The sequence below is a fragment of the Marmota flaviventris genome, chromosome 18 (assembly GCF_047511675.1).
Source record: "Marmota flaviventris isolate mMarFla1 chromosome 18, mMarFla1.hap1, whole genome shotgun sequence".
NCBI classification, from domain to species: Eukaryota; Metazoa; Chordata; class Mammalia; order Rodentia; family Sciuridae; genus Marmota; species Marmota flaviventris.
Window position 1 is genome coordinate 23,770,026 of NC_092515.1, and position 25,539 is coordinate 23,795,564.

The following is a 25,539-nucleotide window of genomic DNA, read 5'->3' on the forward strand; positions in this document are numbered from 1 at the left end:
TAGATTTATTCATTTCCTAAACTGTGTACGGGTTCTGATGGCATATAGCATTCTGCGATTTGGTTTTGCTACTTATATATATAGGTCGAATGATGTGATGGCATTGAGGTTGGTATCTCTTGGCAACCTTGGAAGATTGCTCTACTGACAAGGGATATTAACAGGAGAATACTCTGGAGTATTTGGGGGAAGTTAGGGTCTTGGTAGCACTATATAATGTCTCAGAACATTGACCTATACATATTTAGTAAATTACACATAAACAGCATCGTATTGCTTGGGAGGAAAGGTATTAGAAGGGAAGGGAAGAAGTCACTAAAGAGAATGAGAGTAAACAGATAGAATTCAAGGAAAGGGGGATAAGGAAATTGAAAAGAAATTAAAAGACAAAAGAATAAAAATAGAAAATAAAAAAAGAAAAAAATTAAAAAATCAAAAAAGGGAAAATAAAATAAAAACAAAAATACAAAAAATATTTTAAAAATTTAAAAAAGAAAAAAAAATTAAATAAAAAAAAATTTAAAATGCAGTCTTAGAGTTCAATCAACTTCTCTTCCAGTAGGTGGAGGTGTGCCCACTGGGCCAAGCTTCTCTCAATGCACAGGAACCATTCACTGTGCAGCAGCTCCTCTTCCCTGACTGGGCGGGTCTCCACTCCTGAGTGCCTCGGGCCGTTTCTTGTGTCTAGTCACCTCATCTCTGGCCCTGTTCACAATGACGCTCACCACAATACAGGTTACGCGCCAGGTCTGCTGCTCACGGGAGCCCTATTTTCTTGAACAACTGGGCACACTCTCCCTGCTTGCCAATCCCTCAGATTCTAAGGTTGTGGAGCTTGGGGCTGAGAGAACTCGGTGTATTTTGTTTGCCCTCAAACAGCCACGCTCCTAGGAGCTGGTGCGACCTCAATTTTCTGCACTGGTGGGAGCGGTAGCTGGAGCGTCCCCAACCGCGGGTCCCGCGTCACTCCTGAATCCCTAGGTCTGACTATCACGCTCATGGGAGAGCTGGGAGAGGCCCTTTAGGTTTCCCCACTGCGTGGAGGGCGGGCTAGGGGGTTACACACCTGGTACCACTGGTTTCAATGAAGTTATCTCCTCCTCTGCATTCTGGTGACGTCAGTTCTCTGCCATGTTTATATCCCATGTGAATGGCTGCATTTCGTTCCATTTGTCGGGTGACAACAGCAACGGGTGGGTCCTTACTGGCCCTCCATAGCCCTGTCTCAATCCTGTTGCCACTGCCTAAGAAGGCTCCGTTGGTATTTTCAGAAGAACAAAATTTGGGTAGCCAAGTGCAACTGGTATACATATCATTCCTGCCAAGTATCAACAAGATCGGTGAAAAAAATATTTGCTGAGAATCCAGTCAACTCAGAGTTCTCTGGAAACTCTGCAAACACTTTAAAATGTAAGTCTATTTTCCTTGCCTGTGCTTAGGGTTACTTCAAAAGCGAACAAAGCATAGAGAGAGCACTGAGAACTAATTGAGTGACTCACGTTTCAAGCAGCTATGCTCATCCACGTTTGATTTAGAGTTCCAAACGCATGTATCCTTATAGGAGAAAATAAAGTGAAACCTCAAAATACAAAGTGTTCCTGCAAAGGAATGTCTCAACTTAGAAGAATGAAATTTTAGCAAACAAGTGCAACTGGTATACTCATCTTTCCTGCCAAATATCAACAAGATCGGACAAAAAAAAAAAAAAAAAAATATTTGCTAAGATTCCGGTAACCTCGGGGTTCTGTGGAAGCTCTGCATATGCTTTCAAATGAAAATGTATTTTCATTGCCTGTGCTTAGGGAAACATCAACAGAGAACAAAAATAGAGAGCCAACAGAGAACTAATTGAGCCAGTCAAGTCTCAAGCAGCTAGCAAAAATCATGTTTGATTTAGAGATAAAAATGCATGTACCCCATTTGGGGAAGACAAAGGGAAACCTAAAATTCCAAAGAGTTCCTTGAACTGAACTCTTCAGCCTAGAAGAACGAAATTTGTCATGCTTAATACAACTGGTATACTCTTCTTTCCTGCCAAGTATCAACAAGATCGGGTGAAAATGAATTTGCTGAGATTCCAGTAAATTAGGAGTTCTGTGGAAGCACTGCAAACACTTTAAAATTAAAGTATATTTTCTTGCCCCTGCTTAGGTCTACTTCAACATGGAACAAATCATGGAACAGAGAAGACTAAGAACTAATTGGGTGAGTCAAGTTTCAAGCAGCTAGCACAAACATTGTTTGATTTAGAGTTCCAAATTCATGTATCCCAAAACGAAAAATGAAGTAAAACCTACAAATTCAAAGTGTTCCTGCAAAGGAACAATTCAAAGAAGAAGAACAAAACTAGGGCAGCCAGGTGTAACTGGTATTCTTATCTTTCCTTCCAAGTATCAACAACATCAGGTGAAAATGTTATTGCTAATATTCAGTCCACCCAAATTCTGTGGAAGCTATGCAAATGCATTGAAATGAAAGAGTATTTTCCTTACCTCTGCTTAGGGCTACTTCAACAGGGAAAAAAGCATGGAGAGTGCAATGAGAACTCTTTGAGTGAGTCAAGTTTCAATCAGCTAGCAAAAACCGTGTTTGATTTAGAGTGTAAATTTCATGTGTCACTGAATGGGAAATGAAATAAACCCTAAAAATTCAAAATGTTCCTGCAAACGAATGCTTCCACCAAGAAGAATAAAATTTGGGCAGCCAAGTGCAACTGGTATACTCATCTTTCCTGCCAAGTATCAACAAGGTCCTTGAAAAAGTATTTTCTGAGATTCGTAATTCTATGAAAACTCTGCAAATTCTTTCAAATGAAAGTGTAGTTTCCTTACCTCTTCTTAGGACTACTTCAACAACAACAGCAACAATAAAAAAAAACCAAGAGAGAGTGCACTGAGAACTAATGCAGTGAGTCAAGTTTCAAGCAGCTAGCACAAACTGAGTTTGATTTAGAGTTCCCAATGCACGTATCCCTATAAGGGAAAACAAAGTGAACCTATAAACACAAAGTGTTCCTGCAAACAAATACTTCAACCCAGATGAACGAAACTTGCACAGCCATGTGCAACTGGTATTCTCATCTTTCCTTCCAAGCATAAAAAATATTGGGTAAAAAAATGCATTTGCTGAAATTCCAGCCAAGTTGAAGTTCTGTGAAAACTCTGCAAAAGCTTTGAAATGATAGTGTATTTACCTTGACTCTGCATAGGGCTACTTAAACAGAAAAAAAAAGCATAGAGAGTGCACTGAGAACTAATTCAGTGCTTCAGCTTTCTAACAGTTTGCCCAAACCGTGTTTGATTTAGAGTTCCAAATACATGTATCCCTATAGGGGAACATGAAGTGAAACCTAAAAATTCAAAGTGTTCCAGCAATTGAACGATTCAACCGAGAAGAACAAAATTTGGGCAGCCAAGTGCAACTGTTATACTCCTCTTTCCTACCAAGTATCAATAAGATCGGGTGAAAGAGTATTTGCAGAGATTCCAGTAAACTAGGATTTCTATGGAAGCTCTGCAAATGCTTTCACATGAAAGTGTGTTTTCCTTGCCTCTGTTTAGGGCTACTTTAACAGGGAAAAAACCATAGAGATCGCACTGAGACTAATTGAGTGAGTCAAGTTTCAAGCAGCTAGTGCAAATCGTGGTTGATTTAGAGTTCCAAATGCATGTATCTGTATATGGAGAAATTAAGTGAAACCTAAAATTTCAAAGTGTTCCTGCAAATGAACACTTCAACCTAGAAGAACAACATTTTGGTAAACAAGTGCAACTCATATACTCATCTTTTCTGCCAAATATCAACAAGTTCGGGTGAAAAAGTATTTGCTGATATTCCAATTAACTCTCAGTCCTGTGGAAGCTCTGCAAACGCTTTCAAATTAAAGTGTATTTTTCTTACCTCTGCTTAGGGCTACATCAACAGTGAACAAATAATAGAGAGGACAATTAGAACTAATTGGGTGAGTCAAGTTTCAAGCAGCTAACCTAAACTGTGTTTGTTTTAGAGTTCCAAATGCATGTATCCCTATAGGGGAAAACAAAGTGAAACCTAAAAATTCAAAGTGATCATGAAAGCGAATGCTTTAATGTAGAAGAACAAACTTAGGGAAGCCAAGTGCAACTGTTATACATATTTTTCCTTCAGAGTATCAAAAAGTTTGGGTGAAAAAATATTTGCTGCGATTTCAGTCAACTCGATGTTCAGGGGAAGCTTCGCAAACACTATGAAATGAAAGGGTATTTTCCTTCCCTCTGCTTAGGGCTAATTCAACAGAGAAAAAGCATATAGAGCACACGGAGAACTAATTGAGTGAGTCAAGTTTCAACCAGCTAGCACAAACCGTGTTTGATTTAGAGTTCCAATTATATGTATTCATATAGGTGAAAATGAAGTGAAACCTCAACATTCAAAGTGTTCCTGAAAACAAACGCTTCAACCTAGGAGAACGAAATTTGGGTAACCAAGTGCAACTGGTATACGTATCATTCCTGCTAAGTATCAACAAGATCCGTGAAAAAATATTTGCTGAAAATCCAGTCAACTCGAAGTTCTGTGGAAACTCTGCAAACACTTTAAAATGTAAGTCTATTTTCCATGCCTGTGCTTAGGGTTACTTCAACAGCAAACAAAGCATAGAGAGAGCACTGAGAACTTATGGAGTGACTCAAGTTTCAAGCATCTATGCTCACCCACATTTGATTTAGAGTTCCAAATGGATGTATCCTTATTGGAGAAAATGAAGTGAAACCTCAAAATACAAAGTGTTCCTGCAAAGGAACGTTTCAACCTAGGAGAACAAAATTTTAGCAAACAATTGCAACTGGTATACTCATCTTTCCTGCCAAATATGAACAAGATTGGTTAAAAAATATATATTTGCCAAGATTCCAGTAAACTCGGAGATCTGTGGAAGCTCTGCATATGCTTTCAAATGAAAATGTATTTTCATTGCCTGTGCTTAGGGAAACATCAACAGGGAACAAAACATAGAGAGCCAATTGAGAACTAATTGAGCCAGTCAAGTCTCAAGCAGCTAGCAAAAACAATGTTTGATTTAGGGATCCAAATGCATGTATCCCATTCGGGGAAGTCAAAGTGAAACCTAAAATTCCAAAGTGTTCCTTGAACTGAACTCTTCAGCCTAGAAGAATGAAATTTTTCGTGCCTAATGCAATGGTATACTCTTCTTTCCTGCCAAGTGTCAACAAGATCGGGTGAAAAAGAATTTGCTGAGTTTCCAGTAAATTAGGAGTTCTGTGTAAGCACTGCAAACGCTTTCAAATTAAAGTACATTTTCTTGCCCCTGCTTAGGTCTACTTCAACATGGAACAAAGCATAGAAAGCAGACTAAGAACTAATTGGGTGAGTCAAGTTTCAAGCAGCTGGCACAAACATTGTTTGATTTAGAGTTCCAAATTCATGTATCCCTATAGGGGAAAATGAAGTTAAGCCTCAAAATTCAAAGTGTTCCTGCAAACGAACGCTTCAACCTAGAAGAACACAATTTGTGCAACCAAGTGCAACTGGTTTTCTCATCTTTCCTCCCTAGTATCAACAAGATTGGGTGAAAAAAAATATTTGCTGAGATGATAGTAAAATCAGAGTTCTGTGGAAGCTCTGCATAAGCTTCCAAATGAAAGTGTATTTTCTTGCCTGTGCTTAGGGCTACTGCAAGAGGCAACAAACCATAGAGAGTGAACTGAGAACTAACTGAGTGAGTCAAGTTTCAAGGAGCTAGCAAAAACTGTGTTTGATTTAGAGTTCCAAATGCATGTATCCCTATAGAGGAAAACAAAGTGAAACCTAAAAATTCAAAGTGTTCCTGCAAACAAACGCTTCAACCTTGAAGAATGACATTTGGGGAACAAGGTACAACTGGTTTCCTCATCTTTTTCGCCATGTATCAACAAGATCAGGTGAAAACATATTTGCTGAGATACCAGTAAACTCTGAGTTCTTTCAAGAACTACAAACGCTTTCAAATGAAAGTGTATTTTCCTTGCCTGTGCTTACAGTTCTATTAATAGGAACAAAGAGTAGAGACTTAAATTAAGTCAAGTTTTATGTAGCTTGCACAAATTAATATTTGATTGAGCATTCCAAATTCATGTATCCCTAGAAGGGAAAATGATATGAAACTTAAAAATTCAAAGTGTTCCAGCAAACGAAAAAGAAGTAAACCTAAATATTCAAAGGGATCCAGCAAATGAACACTTCACCTAGAGATTGAAATGTGGACAGCCAACTTCAATGGTATACTCATATTTCCTGCGAAGTATCAACAAGATCGTGTGAAAAAAAATTTGCTGAGATTCCTGATAATTTGGAGTACTGTGGAAACTCTGGAAACGCTTTCAAATGAAAGTATATTTCATTTGCCTCTGCCTAGGGAAACTTCAACATGTAACAGATCATAGAGCATGCACTGAGAATTCACTGTGTGAGTCAACATTCAAGCAATGACAAAAAAACTGTGTTTAATTCAGAGCTCCAAATGCATGTATCACTATAGGGGAAAATGAAGTAAAACCTCAAATGAACCCTTCCAAATAGAGTAACAAAATTTCCTCAGCCAATTAAAACTTGTATACTCAACTTTCCTGCAAGGATCAAAAAGATCGGGTGAAAAATTATTTGCTGAGACTTAAGTAAACTCAGAGTTTTGTGGAAGCTATGCAAATGCTTTCAAATGAAAGTGTATTTTCCTTGTCTCTGCTTAGGGCTACTTCAACAGTGAACAAATCATAGAGAGCGCACTGAAAACTAATTGAGTGAGTCAAGTTTCAAGCAGCTAGCACAAACCATGTTTGAATTAGAGATCCAAATGCATATACCCCAATAGGGGAAAACGAAGTCAAACTTAAATTTCAAGGTGTTCCTGCAAACGAACGCTTCAATCTAGAAGAATAAAATTTGGGAAGCCAATAGCAACTGGTATACTCATCTTCCCTGCCAAGTATCAACAAAATCGTGTGAAAAAAGTATTTGCTGAGATTCCAGTAAAGAGATTTTTGTGGAAGTTCTTAAAATGCTTTCAAATGACCGTGTATTTTCCTTGCCTCTGATTAGGGCTTCTTCAATGGGAAAAAAAATAATAGAGAGTGCACTGAGAATTAATTTAGTGAGTCAAGTTTTAAGCAACTCGTACAAACCGCATTTGATTTAGAGTTCCAAATGCATGTATCCCTATAGGGGAAAAAGAAGTGAAACTTCAAAATTGAAAGTGTTCCTGCAAACGAAATTTTCAACCTAGAAGAAAACAATTTGGACAGCCAAGTTCAACTGATATACTAATCTTTCCTGCCAAGCATCAACAAGATTGGATTAAAAATATTTGCTGAGATTCCAGTCAACTCAGAATTCTGTGGAAGCTCTCAAAAAGATTTCAAATGAAAGTGTATTTTCCTTGCCTCTGCAGAGGGCTACATCAAAAGGAAACAAAGTAAAGAGAGCACACTGAGAATTAATTGACTGAGTCAAGTTTCAAACAGCTTGCACAAACCATGTTAGATTTAGAGCTCCAAATGCATATATCACTATAGGAGAAAGAAGTGAAACCTAGGAATTCAAAGTGGACCTGCAAATGCACATTTCAACCTAGAAGAATGAAATTTGGGCAGCCAAGTAAAACTGGCATACTCATCATTTCTGCCAAGTATCAATAAGATTGCATGACCAAATGTTTGCTGAGATTCCAGTAAACCCAGAGTTCTGTGGAAGATCTGCAAATGCTTTCAAATGACAAGGTATTGTCTTGCCTCTGCTTAGGGCTACTTCAACAGGGAACAAAGCATAGAGAGTGCACTGAGAACTAATTGAGTGAGTCAAGCTTCAAGCAGCTAGTGCAAACCGTGTTTGAATTAGAGATCCAAATGCATGTATCCGTATAGGGGAAAACGAAGCGATACTTCAAATTTCAAAGTCTTCTGGCAAATGAACGCTTCACCTAGAATAATTAAATTTGGGAAGCCAAGTGCAACTGGTATACTCAACTTTGCTGCCAAGTATCAACAAGATCGGGTGAACACATATTTGCTGAGATTCCAATCATCCCATAGTTCTGTGGGCGCACAGCAAACACTTTCAAATGAAAATGTATTTTTCTTGCCTCTGATTAGGGCAACTTAAACAGGGAACAAAACATAAAGAGCATGCTGAGAACTAATTGAGTGTGTGTCAAATTTCAAGCAGCTAGCCAAAACTGTGTTTGATTAACGTTCCAAATGCATGTATCCCGATAGAGGAAAATGACATGAAACCTAAAAATTCAAAGTGTTTCTGCAATTGAACGCTTCAACCTAGAAGAAAAAAAATTGAAAGCCAAGGGCCACTGTTATAAATATCTTTCCTGCCAAAAATAAAGAAGATCAGGTGAAAAAGTATTTGCTGAGATTTCAATAAACTCGGAGTTCCTTGGAAGCTCTTCAAATGCTTTCAAATGAGTGGGTATTTTACTTGAATCTGCTTAGGGCTACTTGAAGGGGGAACAAAGCAGAGAGAGCACATGGAGAACTAATGTAGAGATTCAAGTTTCAAGCATCTAGCACAAACCGTGTTTGATTTAGATTTCCAAATGTATGTATCCCTGTAGGGGAAAGGGAAGTAAAACCTAAATATTCAAAGTGTTCCAGCAAATGAAGGCTTCACCAAGTAGGTTGAAATTTGGGCAGCCAACTTCAAAGGTATACTCATATTTCCTGCCAAGTATCAACAAGAATATGTGAAAAAAAATATTTGCTGAGATTCCTGTAAATTTGGAGTACTGTGGAAACTCTGCAAATGCTTTCAAATGAAGGTGTATTTTCTCTGCTTCTGCCTAGGGATACTTCAACAGGTAAAAGATCACTGAGAATTCACCGAGGGAGTCAACATTCAAGCAGCTACAAAAAACCGTGTTTGATTCAGAGCTCCAAATGCATGTATCCCTATAGGGGAAAATGAAGTAAAACCTCAAATTCAAAGTCTTCCTGAAAATGAACGCTTCCAAATAGAATACCAAAATTTACTCAGCCAATTGCAACTTGTACACTCAACTTTCTTGCCAAGTATCTAAAACATCGGGTGAAAAAATATTTCCTGAGACTCAAGTAAACTCAGAGTTTTGTGGAAACTCTGCAAACGGTTTCAAATGAAAGTGTATTTTCCTTGCTTCTGCTTAAGTGTACTTCAATGGGGAACAAATCATAGAGAGTGCACTGAGAACTAATTGAGTGAGTCATGTTTGAAGCAGCTAGCACAAACCATGTTTGATTAAGAGTTCCAAATGCATGTATCCCTTTAGGGGAAAATGAAGTGAAACCTAAAAATTCAAAGTGTTCCTTCAAATGGTCGCTTCACCTAGAAGAACGAAATTTGGGCAGCCACGTGCAACTGGTATACTTATATTTCTTGCCAAGTATCAACAAGATCAGGTGAAAAAAAAATTGCTGCGATTCCAGTAAACTCAGAATTCTGTGGAAGCTCTGCAAATGTTTTCAAATGAAGTATGTTTTTCATGCCTCTGCTTGGGATTACTTCAACAGGGAACAAATCATATAGAGCACAGTGAGAACTATTTAAGTGAGTCAAGTTTCAAGCAGCTAGCAATAACAGAGTTTGATTTAAAGTTCCCAATGCATGCATCCCTAGAGAAAAAAATAACATGAAACCTAAAAATTCAAAGTGTTCCTGCAAACGAACGCTTCAACCTAGAAGAACAAAATTTAGGAAGCCAAGTGCACCTCGTATATTCATCTTTCCTGCGAAATATCAACAAGATCAGTTAAAAAAGTATTTCCTGAGATTCTGTATAATGGAAAACGAAGAGAAACCTAAAAATTCAAAGTGTTCCAGTAAAAGAGTGCTTAGCCTAGAAGAAATAAATTTGGGAAGCCAAGTTCAATGGTATAGTAATATTTCCTGCCATGTATCAACAAGATTGTGTGAAAAAAAAAAGATTTTCTGAGATTCCTGTAAAATCGGAGTACTGTGGAAACTCTGCAAATGCTTTCAAATGAAAGTGTATTTTCCTTGACTCCTCTTAGGGCTACTTCAACAGGAACAAAGCATAGAGTGTGCACTGAGAACTAATGGATTGAATCAAGTTTCAAGCAGCTAGCACAAACCATTTTTGATTTAGGGCCCTAAATTTATGTATCCTTTTAGCGGAAAATGAAGTGAAAACTATAAATTCAAAGTGTTCCTGTAAACAAAAGCTTCAACCTACATGAATGAAATTTGGGCAGCAATGTCCAAATGGTATACTCATTGTTCCTGACAAGTATCAAACATCAGGGAAATGATATTTGCTGAGATTCCAGTAAACTCGTAGTTCTTTGGAAGATATTCCAACTTTTTAAAATGAAAGTGTATTTTCCTTGCGTCTCTTTTGGGCTACTTCAACAGGGATCAAAACATAGAGTGAAAATGAGAACTAATTGAGTGAATAAAGTTTCAAGGAGCTAGCACAAACCATGTTTGTATTAGTGCTCTTAATTTATGTGTCCCTTTAGTGGAAAACAAAGTGAAAACTAAAAATTCACAGTGTTCCTGCAAACGAAAGCTTCAACCTACAAGAATGAAATTTGGGCAGCAAAGTGCAAATGGTATACTCATTGTTCTTGACAGGTATCAACAAATCAGGAAATGATATTTAATTGAGAATATAGCAAATTCCTAGGTCTTTGAAAGGTATTCCAAATATTTAAATGAAAATGTATTTCCCTGTCTCTGCTGTGGGCTACTACAACAGGGATCAAAACATAGAATGCACAATGAGAAGTAATTGGGTGTGTTAAGTTCAAACAGCTAGCACAAACCGTGTTTGATTTAGAGTTCCAAATGCATGTAATTCTATAGGGGAAAACGAAGTGAAACCTTAAAATTCAAAGTGTTCCTGCCTATGAACGCTTCAATCTAGAAGAACGAAATTTGGGCAGCCAAGTCCAACTGGTACACTGATCTTTCCTTCCAAGTATCAACAAGATTGGGTGAAAAAATATTTGCTGAGAATCCAGTAAACTCGGAGTTCAGTGGAAGCTCTGCCAACACATTCAAATGAAAGTATATTTTCCTTGACTTTGCTAAGGGCAACTTTAACAGGAACAAAGAAGAGAAAGCAGACTGAGAACTAATTGAGGGAGTGAAGTTTCAAGCAGCTTGCACAAACATGTTTGATTTAGATTTTAAATTGCTTGTATCCCTATATGGGAAAACAAAGAGAATCCTAAAAATTAAAAGGGTTCCTACAAAGAACCACTTCAACCTAGAAGAACGAAATTTGGTTTACCAAGTGTAACTTGTATCCTCATCTACCTGCCAAGTATCAACATGATATGGTGAAAGAAAATTTGCTAATTCTAGTAAACCCGGGGTTCAGTGGTATCTCTGCAATCACTTTCAAGTGAAAGTTTATTTTCCTTGACTGTGCTTAGGGATACTTCAAAAGGAAACAAAGCATAGAGAGTGCACTGAGAACTAATTGGGCGAGTCAGGTTTCAAGGAGCTAGCACAAACAGTGTTTGATTTAGAGTTCCAAATGCATGTATCCCTATAGAGGAAAACAAAGTGAAAACTAAATATTCAGTGTTCATGCAAACAAATGTTTCAACCTTGAAGAAAGAAATTATAGGAGACATGTACAACTGGTTTCCTCATCTTTTTTGCCATGTATCAACAAGATAGGGTGAAAACATATTTACTGAGATTCCAGTAATCTCTGAGTTCTTTGGAGGAACTACAAACGTTTTCAATGAAAGTGTATTTTCCTTGCCTGTGCTTACAGCTCTATCAATAGGAACAAAGAGTAGAGAGCACAATCAGAAAAAATTGAGTGAGTCAAGTTTCATGCAGCTTGCACAAATCGTGTTAGGATTGAGAGTTCCAAATGCATGTATCCCCAGAAGGGAAAATAATATGAAACCTAAACATTCAAAGTGTTCCTGCAAACGAATGCTTCATCCTAGAAGAACAAAATTTTTGAAGCCAACTGCACCTTGTATAGTCATCTTGCCTGCCAGGTATCAACAAGTTCAGGTGAAAAAGAATTTGCTCATATTTCAGTAAACTCGGAGTCCTATGGAAGCTCTTCAAATGCTTTCAAATGACAGTGTATTTTTTTGCCTCTGCTTAGGGCTACTTCAAGGGGGAACAATGCACAGAGAGTGCACTGAGAACTAATGTAGTGAGTTAAGTTTCAAGCATCAAGCAAAAACCGTATTTGATTTAGATTTCCAAATGCATGTATCCCTATAGGGGAAAATGAAGTGAAACCTAAATATTCAAAGTGTTCCAGCAAATGAACGCTTCACCAAGACGATTGAAATGTGGACAGCCAACTTAAAAGGTATACTCATATTTCCTGCCAAGTATCAATAAGATCATGTAAAAAAAATATTTGCTCTGATTCCTGTAAATTTGGAGTACTGTGGAAACTCTGCAAACACTTTCAAATGAAAGTGTATTTTCTTTGCCTCTGCCTAGGGTACTTCAACAGGTAACAGATCATAGAGTGTTCACTGAGAGTTCACTGAGGGAGTCAACATTCAAGCAGCGACAAAAACTGTGTTTGATTCAGAGCTCCAAATGCATGTATCCCTATAGGGGAAAATGAAGTAAAACCTCAAATTCAAAGTCTTCCTGAAAATGAACGCTTCCAAATAGAATAACAAAATTTGCTCAGCCAATTTCAACTTGTATACTCAACATTCCTGCAAGGATCAAAAAGATTGGGTGAAAAATTACTTGCTGAGACTCAAGTAAACTCAGAGTATTGTGGATGCTCTGCAAATGCTTTCAAATGAAAGTGTATTTTCCTTGCTTCTGCTTAAGGCTACATCAATGGGGAACAAATTATAGAGAGTGCACTGAGAACTAATTGAGTGAGTCAAGTTTGAAGCAGCTAGCACAAACCATGTTTGATTAAGAGTTCCAAATGCATGTATCCCTTTAGAGGAAAATGAAGTGAAACCTAAAAATTCAAAGTATTCCTGCAAATGCACTCTTCATTTAGAAGAATGAAATTTGGGCAGCCACGTGAACTGGTATACTTATATTTCCTGCAACGTATCAACAAGATTGAGTGAATAAATATTTGCTGAGATTCCAGTAAACTTGGAGTTCTGTTGAACCTCTACACATGTTTTGAAATGAAAGTGTTTTTTCCATGCCTCTGCTTGGGATTACTTCAACAGGGAACAAAACACATAGAGGACAGTGAGAACTAATTGAGTGAGTCAAGTTTCAAGCAGCTAGCAAAAAGAGTGTTTGATTTAGAGATCCAAATGCATGTATCCCTAGAGAAAAAAAAAAAAAAAAAAAACATCATGAAACCTAAAAACTCAAAGTTTTCCTGCAAAAGAACACTTCAACCTAGTAGAACAAAGTTTGGGAACCCAAGTGCACCCCATGTACTCATCTTTCCTGCCAAGTATCAACAAGATTGGTTAAAAAAGTATTTCCTGAGAACCCCTGTAAGGGAAAATGAAGACAAACCTAAAAATTCAAAGTGTTCCAGTAAACGAATGCTTAGCCTAGAAGAAAAAAAATTGGGAAGGAAGTTCAAAGGTATACTCATATTTCCTGCCATGTATCAACAAGATTGTGTGAAAAAATATTTTCAGAGATTCCTGTAAAATCGGAGTACTGTGGAAGCTCTGCAAATGCTTTCAAATGAAAGTGTATTTTCCTTGACTCCTCTTAGGACTACTTCAACAGGAACAAAGCATAGAGAGCACACTGATAACTAATGGATTGAATCAAGTTTCAAGCAGCTAGCACAAACTATGTTTGATTTAGAGCGCTAAATTTATGTGTCCCTTTAGCTGAAAACGAAGTGAAAACTATAACTTCAAAGTGTTCCTGCAAACAAAAGCTTCAACCTACAAGAATGAAATTTGGGCAGCAATGTCCAAATGGTATACTCATTGTTCCTGACAAGTATCAAACATCAGGGAAATGATATTTGCTGAGATTCCAGTAAACTCGTAGTTCTTTGGAAGATATTCCAACTTTTAAAAATGAGAGTATATTTTCCTTTCCTCTGCTTTGGGCTACTTCAACAGGGATCAAAACATAGAGAGAAAATGAGAACTAATTGAGTGAATAAAGTTTCAAGCAGCTTGCAAAAACCGTGTTTGATTTAGTGTTCCAAATGCATGTATTCCTATATGGAACACAAAATGGAACCTCAAAATTCAAACTGTTCCTGCAAATTACCGCTTCTGCCTAGAAGAACAAAAAATTGGGAAGCCAATTACAACAGGTATACTCATCTTTCCTTCCATCTATCAACAAGATTGGGTGAAAAAAAATATTTGCTGAGGTTGCAGTGTACTCGGAGTTCTGTGGAAGCTCTGTAAACGCTTTCAAAGTAAAGTGCATTTTCTTTGCCTCTTCTTTGGGCTACTTCAACAGGGATCATACATAGAGAGTGCACACAGAACTAATTTAGTGAGTTAAGTTTCAAGAAGTTTGTAAAAACCGTGTTTGATTTACAGTTCCAAATGCATGTATCCTTCTCTAGGAAAATGAAATGAAACCTCAGTGTTCAAAGTGTTCCTGGAAAAGAATGCTTCAACCTAGAAGAACAAACATTGGACAGCCATGTGGAAATAGTACACTCATCTTTCCTGCCAAGTATCAACACCATAGGGTGAAAATATATTTGCTGAGATTCCAGTAAACTCATAGTTTTGTAGAAGCTCTGCAAATGCTTTCAAAGGAAAATGTATTTTCCTTGCCTCTGCTTAGGGATACTTCATCAGGGAAAAAAAAAACAAAAACAAAGAGTGCACTGAGGATTAATTGAGTGAGTCAAGTTTCAAGCAACTAGCAAAAACAGTGTTTGATTTAGATTTCCAAATACATGTATCCGTATAGGGGAAAGCGATGTGAAACCTACAAATTCAAAGTGTTTCTGCAAATGACTGCTTAAACTAAGAAGAAAATTTGGGGCAGCCAATTAAAACTGGTATACTCATCTTTCCAGCCAAGTATTAACAAGATCAGGTGAAAAAATTTGCTGAGACTCCAGTAAACTTGGAATTCTGTGGAAGCGCTGTAAACGCTTTCAAATGAAAGTGTATTTTCCTTGCCTCTTCTTAGGGCTATTTCCACAGGTGACAAAGCATAAAGAGCACAATGAGAACTAATTGAGTGAGTCAAGTTTCAATCAGCTTGCAAAAACTGTGCTTGATTTAGGGTTCCAAATGCATGTACCCCTACTGGGGAAAATGAAGTGAAACCTCAGTATTCAAACTTTTCCTGGAAAAGAATGCTTCAACCAAGAATAATGAAATTTGGGCAGCAAAATTGAATTGGTATACTCATCTTTCCTGCCAAGTATCAATATCATCAGGTGAAAAAATATTTGCTGAGATTTCATAAACTCAGAAATCTGTGGAAGGTCTGTGTATGCTTTCAAATGAAAGTGGATTTTCTGTGCCTCTGCTTAGGTATACTTCATCTTGGAAAAAAAACATTGAGAGTGCACTGAGGATTTATTGAGTGAGTCAAATTTTAAGCAGCTAAGAAAAACCCTGTTTGATTTAGAGTTCCAAATGCATGTATGCCTATAGTGGAAAGTGACGTGTAACCTTAAAATTCAAAGAGTTCCTGAAAACGAACACTTCAACCTAGAAGAATGACATTTGGGCAGCTAAGTGCAACTGGTAGACTCATCTTTTTTGCCAAGTATCAACAATATCTGTTGAAAAAATATGTGCTGAGATTCAGACAAACTCAGAGTTCACTGGAAGCACTGCAAACACTTTCAAAGGAAAGTGTATTTTCCTGTCTTCTGTTTAGGGCTACTTCTACAGGGAAGAAAGTATAAAGAGCACACTGACAACTAATTTCGTGAGTCTAGCTTCAAGCAGGTAGCAAAAAAAAAAAAAAAAAAAAACGTGTTTGATTTAGAGTTCCAAATGCATATATTCCTATAGGGGATAAAGAAGTGAAAGGTAAAAATTCAAATATTCCTGCAAAGGAACGCTAAAATCTAGAAGAACGAAATTTGGAAATCCAAGAGCAACTGGATTCTCATCTTGCCTGCATGTATATACAAGATCTGGTGAAAACATATTTGATGAGACTCCAGTAAACTAGGAGTTTAGTGGAAACTCTTAATGCACTTTCAAATAAAAGTGTATAGTACTTACTTCTGCTTAGGGTTACTTCAAAAGGGAACAAAGCCTAGAGAGTGCACTGAGAACTAACAGAGTGAGCCAAGTTTCAAGCAGGTAGCAAAAACCATGTTTTTTTTTTTTTTTTTTTTTTTTTTTTTTTAATTCAACATGCATGTATCCCTATAGGGGAAAATGAAGCGAAACCTAAAATTTCAAACTATTACTTCCAATGAATGCTTTAGCATAAAAGAATGAAATTTGGGCAGCCAACTTCAACTGGTATACTCATTTAACCTGCCAAGTATCAGTAAGATCAGAAGATAAAATATTTGCTGAGATTCCAGTAAACTTGGATTTCTGTGGAAGCTTTGCAAACTCTTTCAAATGAAAGTGTACTTTCTTTGCCTCTGCTTAAGGCTACTTTAACATGGAACAAAGCATAGAGAGCACACTGAGACCTAATTGAGTGAGTCAAGTTTCAAGCAGCTAGCAAAAACCGTGTTTTATTTAGAGATCCAAATTCATGTATCCCTATAGGGGAAAATGACATGAAACCTAAGAATTGAAAGTGTTCCTGCAAAGGAATGCTTTAACCAAGAAGAACGAAAAATGGGTAGCCAAGTGAAACTAGTGTACTCATCTTTGCTGCCAAGTATCAACAAGATCAGTTGAATAAATATTTACTGAGATTTCAGTAAACTCAGAGTTTTGTGGAAGCTCTGCAAATGCTTTCAAAAGAAAGTGTATTTTCCTTGTCTCTGCTTAGGGCTACTTCAACAGTGAACAAATCATAGAGAGCGCACTGAAAATTAATTGAATGAGTCAAGTTTCATGCAGCTAGCACAAACCATGTTCGATTTAGAAATCCAAATGCACATATCCCAATAGGGGAAAACGAAGTCAAACCTAAAAATTCAAGGTGTTCCTGCAAACGAACGCTTCAATCTAGAAGAACAAAATTTGGGGAGCCAATAACAACTGGTATACTCATCTTTCCTGCCAAGTATCAACAAAATCGTGTGAAAAAGTATTTGCTGAGATTCCAGTAAACTCAGAATTTTGTGGAAGTTCGTAAAATGCTTTCAAATGACCGTGTATTTTCCTTGCCTCTGATTAGAGCTTCTTCAATGGGAAAAAAAATAATAGAGAGTGCACTGAGAACTAATTTAGTGAGTTAAGTTTTAAGCAACTTGCACAAACTGTATTTGATTTAGAGTTCCAAATACATGTATCCCTATAGGGGAAAAAGAAGTGAAACTTCAAAATTGAAAGTGTTCCTGCAAACGAAGTTTTCAACCTAGAAGAAAACAATTTGGACAGCCAAGTTCAACTGATATACTAATCTTTCCTGCCAAGCATCAACAAGATTGGATTAAAAATATTTGCTGAGATTCCAGTCAACTCAGAATTCTGTGGAAGCTCTCAAAAAGATTTCAAATGAAAGTGTATTTTCCTTGCCTCTGCAGAGGGCTACATCAAAAGGAAACACAGCAAAGAGAGTGCACTGAGAACTAATTGAGTGAGTCAAGTTTCAAACAGCTTGCACAAACCATGTTAGATATAGAGTTCCAAATGCATATATCACTATAGGTGAAAGAAGTGAAACCTAGGAATTCAAAGTGGACCTGCAAATGAACATTTCAACCTAGAAGAATGAAATTTGGGCTGGCAAGTAAAAGTGGTATACTCATCTTTTCTGCCAAGTGTCAAGAATATCACATGAACAAATGTTTGCTGAGATTCCAGTAAACCCAGAGTTCTGTGGAAGATCTGTGAATGCATTCAAGTGATCAGGTATTTTATTGCCTCTGCTTATGGCTACTTCAACAGGGAACAAAGCATAGAGAGTGCACTGAGAACTAATTGAGTGAGTCAAGTTTCAAGCATCTAGTGCAAACCGTGTTTGAATTAGAAGTCAAATGCATGTATCCATATAGGGGAAAATGAAGTGATACTTCAAATTTCAAAGTATTCTGGCAAGGGAATGCTTCACCTAGAAGAACGAAATTTGGGAAGCCAAGTGTAACTGGTATACTTATATTTCCTGCCAAGTATCAACAAGATCAGGTGAAAAAAATATTTGCTGAGATTCCCGTATACTCAGAGTTCTGTGGTACCTCTGCAAATGTTTTCAAATGAAAGTGTATTTTCCATGTCTCTGCTTGGGATTACTTCAGAAGGGAAAAAAAAAAAAAAAAAAAAAAAAAAAAACATATAGAGCACAGTGAGAACTAATTGAGTGAGTCAAGTTTCAAGCAGCTAGCAAAAATATTGTTTGATTTAGAGTTCCCATTGCATGTATCCCTAGAGAAAAAAACAACATGAAACCTAAAAACTCAAAGTGTTCCTGCAAATGAATGCTTCAATCTAGAAGATCAAAATTTGGGAAGCCAAGTGCACCTTGTATACTCATCTTTCCTGTGAAGTATCAACAAGACCGGTTAAAAAAAGTATTTCTTGAGATTCCCTATAAGGGAAAATGAAGAGAAACCTAAAAATTCAAAGTTTTCCAGTAAATGAATGCTTAGCCTAGAAGAAAGAAATTTGGGCATCCACGTTCAATGGTATACTCCTCTTTCCTGCCATATATCAACAATGTCTTGTGAAAAAAATATTTTCTGAGACTCCTGTAAATTCAGAGTACTGTGGAAGCTCTGCAAATGCTTTAAAATGAAAGTGTATATTTCTTGAATCCTCGTAGGTCTACTTCAACATTAACAAGCCATGGAGAGCACACTGAGAACCAATGGAGTGAGTGAAGTTTCAAGCAGCTAGCACAAACCATGTTTGATTTAGAGTTCCAAATGCATGTATCCCTGTAAGGGTAAATGAAGTGAAACCTAAAAATTCAAAGTGTTCCTGCAAATGAAAGCTTCAACCTACAAGAATGGAATTTGAACAGGAAAGTGCAAATGGTATGTATACTCATTATTGCTGACAAGTATCTACAAATCAGGGAAAAGATATTTGCTGAGATTCCAGTAAACTCGTATTTCTTTGGAAGATATTCCAACTTTTTAAAATGAAAGTGTATTTTCCTTGCCTCTCATTTGGGCTACGTCAACAGGGAACAAAACATAGAGCATACAATTAGAATTAATTGAGTGTGTCAAGTTTCAAGCAGCTAGCACAAACCATGTTTGATTTATATTTCCAAATCCATGTATCCCTAAAGGAGAAAAAGACATGAAATCTAAAATTCAAAATGTTCCTGCAAATGAACACTGCAATGTAGAAGAATAAAATTTGGGAATCCAACTGCACCTTGTATAGTCTTCTTTCCTGCCAAGTATCAACAAGATCGGGTGAAAAAGTATTTGCTGAGATTCCATTAAACATAAAGTTCTATGGAAGCTCTGCAAATGCTTTCAAATAACAGGGTATTTTCCTTGCCTCTGCTTAGTTCTACTTCAAGGGGGAATAAAGCATAGAGAGTGCACTGACAACTAATGTTGTGAGTCAAGTTTCAAGCAGCTAGCACAAACCATGTTTGATTTAGAGTTCCAAATGCATGTATCCCTATAAGAGTAAATGAAGTGAAACCTAAAAATTCAAAGTGTTCCACTAAATGAACACTTAGGCTAGAAGAAAAAAGTATTGGGAAGCCAAGTTCAAAGGTACAATCCTATTTCCTGCCATGTATCAACAATATCCTGTAAAAAAAAAAAATATTTGCTGAGATTCCTATAAATCAGAGTATTGTGGAAGCTCTGCAAATGCTTTCAAATGAAAGTGCATTTTCATTGACTCCTCTTAGGGCTACATCAACAGGAAAAAAAACATAGAGAACACACTGAGAACCAATGGAGTGAGTCAAGTTTCAAGGAGCTAGCACAAACCGTGTTTGATTTAGAGCTCTAAATTCACGTGTCCCTTTAACGGAAAACAAAGTGAAACCTAAAATATCAAAGTGTTCCTGCAAATAAAAGCTTCAACCTACAAGAATGAAATTTGGGCAGCAAAGTGCAAATGGTATATTCATTATTCCTGACAAGTATCAACAAATCAGGGTAATGATATTTGCTGAGATTCCAGTAAACTCATAATTCTTTGGAAGATATTCTAACTTTTGAAAAAGAAAGTGTATTTTCCTTGTCTCTCCTTTGGGCTATTTCAACAGTGATCAAAACATATTGTGTACAATGAGAATTAAATGAGTGAGTCAAGTTTCAAGCAGCTAGCACAAACCGTGTTTGATTTAGAGTTCCAAAATGCATGTAATTCTATCAGGGAAAACGAAGTGAAACCTTAAAATTCAAAGTGTTCCTTCCTATGAACATTTCAACCTAGAAGAATGAAATTTCGGCAGCCAAGTCCAACTGGTATATTGATCTTTCCTTCCAAGTATCAACACGATTGGGTGAAAAAAAAATTTGCCGAGAATCCAGTCAATTCGGAGTTCAGTGGAAACTCTGCACACACTTTCAAATGAAAGTACATTTTTCCTTCAAACTGCTTAGGGTAACTTTAACAGGAACAAAGCAGAGAAAGCAGACTGAGAACTAATTAAGGGAGTGAAGTTTCAAGCAGCTTGCACAAACATGTTTGATTTAGATTTTAAATTGCTTGTATCCCTATATGGGAAATCCTAAAATTTAAAAGGGTTCCTACAAAGGACTGCTTCAACCTAGAAGAACGAAATTTGGTCTACCAAGTGTAACTGGTATCCTCATCTACCTGCCAAGTATCAACATGATTTGGAAAAAAAAAAAAAAACGAACTTGTTAATTCTAGTAAACTTGGGGTTCTGTGGAATCTCTGCAATCACTTTCAAACGAAAGTGTATTTTCCTTGACTGTGCTTAGGGCTACTTCAACAGGAAAAAAGCATATAGAGCGCACTGAGAACTAATTGAATGAGTCAAGTTTCAAGGAGTTAGCAAAAACAGTGTTGGATTTAGAGTTCCAAATGCATGTATCCCATAGAGGAAAACAAAGTGAAACCTAAAAATTCAAAATGTTCCTGCAAATAAACGCTTTAACCTTGAAGAACAAAATTTGGGGAGCCAAGTAGAAGTGGTTTCCTCATCTTTTTTTGCCATGTATCAACAAGATTGTGTGAAAAAAATATTTGCTGAGATTCTGGCAATCTCTGAGTTTTTTGGAAGAACTACAAACACTTTCAAATGAAAGTGTATTTTCCTTGCCTGTGCTTACACCTATATCAACAGGGACAAAGAGTAGAGAGCACAATTAGAACAAATTGAGTGAGTCAAGTTTCATGCACCTTGCACAAACCGTGTTTGATTTAGAGTTCCAATTGCATGTATCCCTATAAGGGTAAATGAAGTGAAACGTAAAATTTCAAAGTGTTCCAGTAAACGAATGCTTAGCCTAGAAGAAAAAAAAAATGGGCAGCCAAGTTAAAAGTTATAATCCTATTACCTGCCATGTATCAACAAGATCCTGTGAAAAAATATTTGCTGAGATTCCTCTAAAATCGGAGTACTGTGGAAGCTCTGTAAATGCTTTCAAATGAAAGTGTATTTTTCTTCAGTACTCTTAAGGCTATTTCAACAGGAACAAACCATACAGAGTGCACTGAGAACTAATGGAGTGAGTCAAGTTTCAAGCAGCTAGCACAAACTGTGTTTAATTTAGAGCTCTAAATTCATGTGTCCCTTTAGTGGAAAACAAAGTGAAACCTAAAAAATTTAAAGTGTTCCTGCAAACGAAAGCTTCAAAATACAAGAATAAAATTTGGGCAGCAAAGTGCAAATGGTATAGTCATTGTTCCTGACAAGTATCAACAAATCAGGGAAATGATATTTGCTGAGATTCCAGTAAATTCATAGTTCTTTGGAAGACATTCCAACTTTTTAAAATGAAAATGTATTTTCCTTTCCTTGTTTTGGGCTACTTCAATAGGGATCAAACATAGAGTGTACAATGAGAACTAATTGAGTGAGTCATGTTTCAAGCAGCTAGCACAAACCATGTTTGATTTTGCCATATTTCATCAAGATTGGGTGAAAAAATATTTGCTGAGATTCCAGTAAACTCTGAGTTCTTTGGAAGAACTACAGATGCTTTCAAATGAATGTGTATTTTGCTTGCCTGTGCTTACAGATATATCAATAGGTACAAAGAGTAGAGAGCACACTGAAAATTAATTGAGTTATTCAAGTTTCATGCTGCTAGCACAAACCCAGTTTGATTTAGAGTTCCAAATCCATGTATCCCTAGTGGGAACAAGGAATTGAAACCTAAAAATTCAAAGTGTTCCTGCAAATGAATGCTTAACCATGGAAGGACAAAATTTGGGCAGCCAAGTGTAACTGGTATCCTCCCAAGTTTCAAAAAGATCAAGTTAAAAACATTTGCTGAGATTCCAGTAAACTCGGAGTGGTGTAGAAGGACTACAAATGCTTTGAAATGAAAGTGTATTTTCCTTGCCTCTCCTTATGGCTACTTCAACAGTGAACAATGCATTGAGAGCTCCATGAGAAGTAATTGAGTGATGCAACTTTCAAGCAGGTAGCAGAAACCGTGTTTGATTTAGTGTTCCAAATGCATGTATCCCTATAGGGGCAAACAAAGTGAATCATACATTTTAAATGTGTTCCTGCCAACTAATGCTTCAAGATAGAAGAACGAAATTTGGGCAGCCAAGTGCAAATTCTATCCTCATCTTCCTGCCATGTATCACATGATCAAATGAAAAAAAAAATATTTGTTTATTCCTATAAACTTGTTGTTCTGTGGAAGCTCTGCAAGGGCTTTCAAATGAAAGTGTATTTTTCTTGCCTCTGCTTAGGGCTACTTCAACAGGGATGGAAGCAAAAACAGCACACTGAGAAACAATTGAGGGTGTGAAATTTCAACAGCTAGCACAAACTGTGTTTCATTTAGAGTTCCAAATGCATGTATCCCTAGTGGGGAAAACTAAAAATTCAAAGTGTTCCTTTAAACAAACTCTTCAACTTAGAAGAACAAAAGTTGGGAAGCCAAGTGTAACTGGTATGCTTATCTTTTCTTCCAAGTATCAACAAGTTCGTGTTAAAAGATATTTGCTTAGATTTCTGTAAACTCGCAGTTCGGTGGAAGCTCTGCAAACGATTTCACATGAAAGTGTATTTTCCTTGCCTGTGCTTAGGGCTATTTTAACAGGGAAAAAAGCATTGACAGCACACTGGGAACTAATTGAGTGAATCAAGTTTCTTTCAGCTAGCACAAACTGTGTTTGATTTAGAGTTCCAAATGCATGTATCTCTAGAAGGGACAAGAAAGTGAAACCTTAAAATTCAAAGTTTTCCTGCAAACAAACCCTTAAACTTAGAATAATGAAATTTAGGCAGCCAAGTGCAACTGGTATACTCATCTTTCCAGCCAAGTTTCAATATAAGGTGAAAAAACATTTGCTAAGATTACAGTAAGCTCGGAGTTCTGTGGAAGCACTAAAAATGCTTTCAAACCAAAGTGTATTTTCCTTGCCTCTGCTTATGGCTACATCAGCAGGGATCGGAGCATAAAGAGTGCACTGATAAATAATTGAGTGAGTCAAGTTTCAAGCTTCTAGAACAAACGATGTTTGATTTAGAGTTTCAAATGCATGTATTGCTATAGGGGAAAATGAAGTGAAACCTCAAAATGAAAAGTATTCCTGAAAATGATCACTTCAACTTAGAATAACGAAATTTGGTCAGCCAAGTGCAACTGGTATCCTCATCTTTCCTACCAGGTTTCAAAAAGTTCAAGGCAAAAAATAATTGCTGAGATACTAGTAAACACGGAGTTCTGTGGAATTTCTGCAAATGCTTTGAAATGAAAGTGTATTTTCCTTGCCTCTGCTTAGGGCTACTTCAACAAGGAACAAAGCAGACAGAGAACTAATTGAGTGAGTCAATTTTCAAGCAGATAAAACAAACTTTTTTTGGTTTATATTTCAAAATGCATGTTTTCCTATAGGGGAAAATGTTGTGAAACCTCAACAATCAAAGTGTTGCTGTAAACAAATGCTTCGAGGTAGAAGAAAGAAATTTGGGCAGCAACATGCAACTAGTATCCTTATCTTTTCTGTCAAGTATCAACAAGTTCATTTGAAAAATATTTGCTGAGATTCCAGTAAACTCGGATTTATGTGTAAGCTCTGCAAACGCTTTCAAATGAAAGTGTATTATCCTTGCCTCTACTTAGGGCTACTTCAACAGGGAAGAGAGCAAGAGGGTGTACTGAGAACTAACTGAGTGAGTCAAGTTTGAAGCACCTAACACAAATTGTGTTTGATTTAGAGTTCCAAATGCATGTATCTCTACAGGGGAAAATGAAGTGAAAACTTAAAATTCAAAGTTTACCTGCAAACAAACGGTAAAACCTATGAGAACAAATTTGGGCATCCAATTGTAACTTGTATCCTTATCTTTTCTTCCATGTATCAATATTGTGTGAAATATATTTGCTGAGTTTCCAGTAAACTCGGATTTCTGTGGAAGCTCTGCAAACAATTTCAAATGAAGTGTATTCTCCTTGCCTCTATTTAAGGCTACTTTAACAGGGAACAAAGCTCAGACAGCAAACTGAGAACTAATTGGGTGAGTCAAGTTTCAATCAGCAAGCACAAAACATGTTTTATTTAGAGTTCCAAATGAATGTATCTCTACAGGGGAAAAGGAAGTGAAACCTAAAAATTCAAAGTTATCCTCCAAACATATCTTTCAATCTAGAAGAATGAAAGTTGGGCAGCCATGCCCAAATGGTATCCTCTTATTTCCTGCCATGTTTCAAGAAGATCAGGTTAAAAAATAATTGCTGAGATACCAGTAACTTGGAGTTCTGTGGAAGCTCCGTGAATGCTTTCAAATTAAAGTGTATTTTCTTTGCCTCTGCTTTGCACTACTTCAACAGGGAACAAAGAGTAAAGAGTGCACTAAGAACCAATTGAGCGAGTCAAGTTTCAAGCAGCTAGCACAAGCCATTTTTGATTTAGAGTTCCTAATGCATGTATCCCTACAGGGAAAAATGAAGGGAAACCTAAAAATTCAAAGTGTTCCTGCAACCAAATGCTTCAACCTAGAAGAACAAAATTTGGGCATCCAAGTGCAAATAGAATACTCATCTTTCTTGCCCAGTATTAACAATATTGGGTGAAAACATATTTGCTGAAGTTCCATTAAACTCGGAGTCCTGTGGATGCTCTGCAAACTCTTTCAAATCAAAGTGTATTTCCCTTGCCTCTGTTTAGGGCTACTTCAACAGTGAACAAAGCATAGAGAGCACACTGAAAATTAATTGAGTTAGTCAGGTTTCATGCAGCTAGCATAAACCATGTTTGATTTAGAGTTCCAAATGCAATTATCCCTTTAGGAGAAAACAAAGTGAAACCTAAAAATTCAAAGTGTTCCTGCAAACGAATGCTTCAACGTAGAAGAATGAAATTTGGGCAGCCAAGAGTAACTGGTATCTTTATCTTTTCTCCCAAGTATCAACAAGTTCAG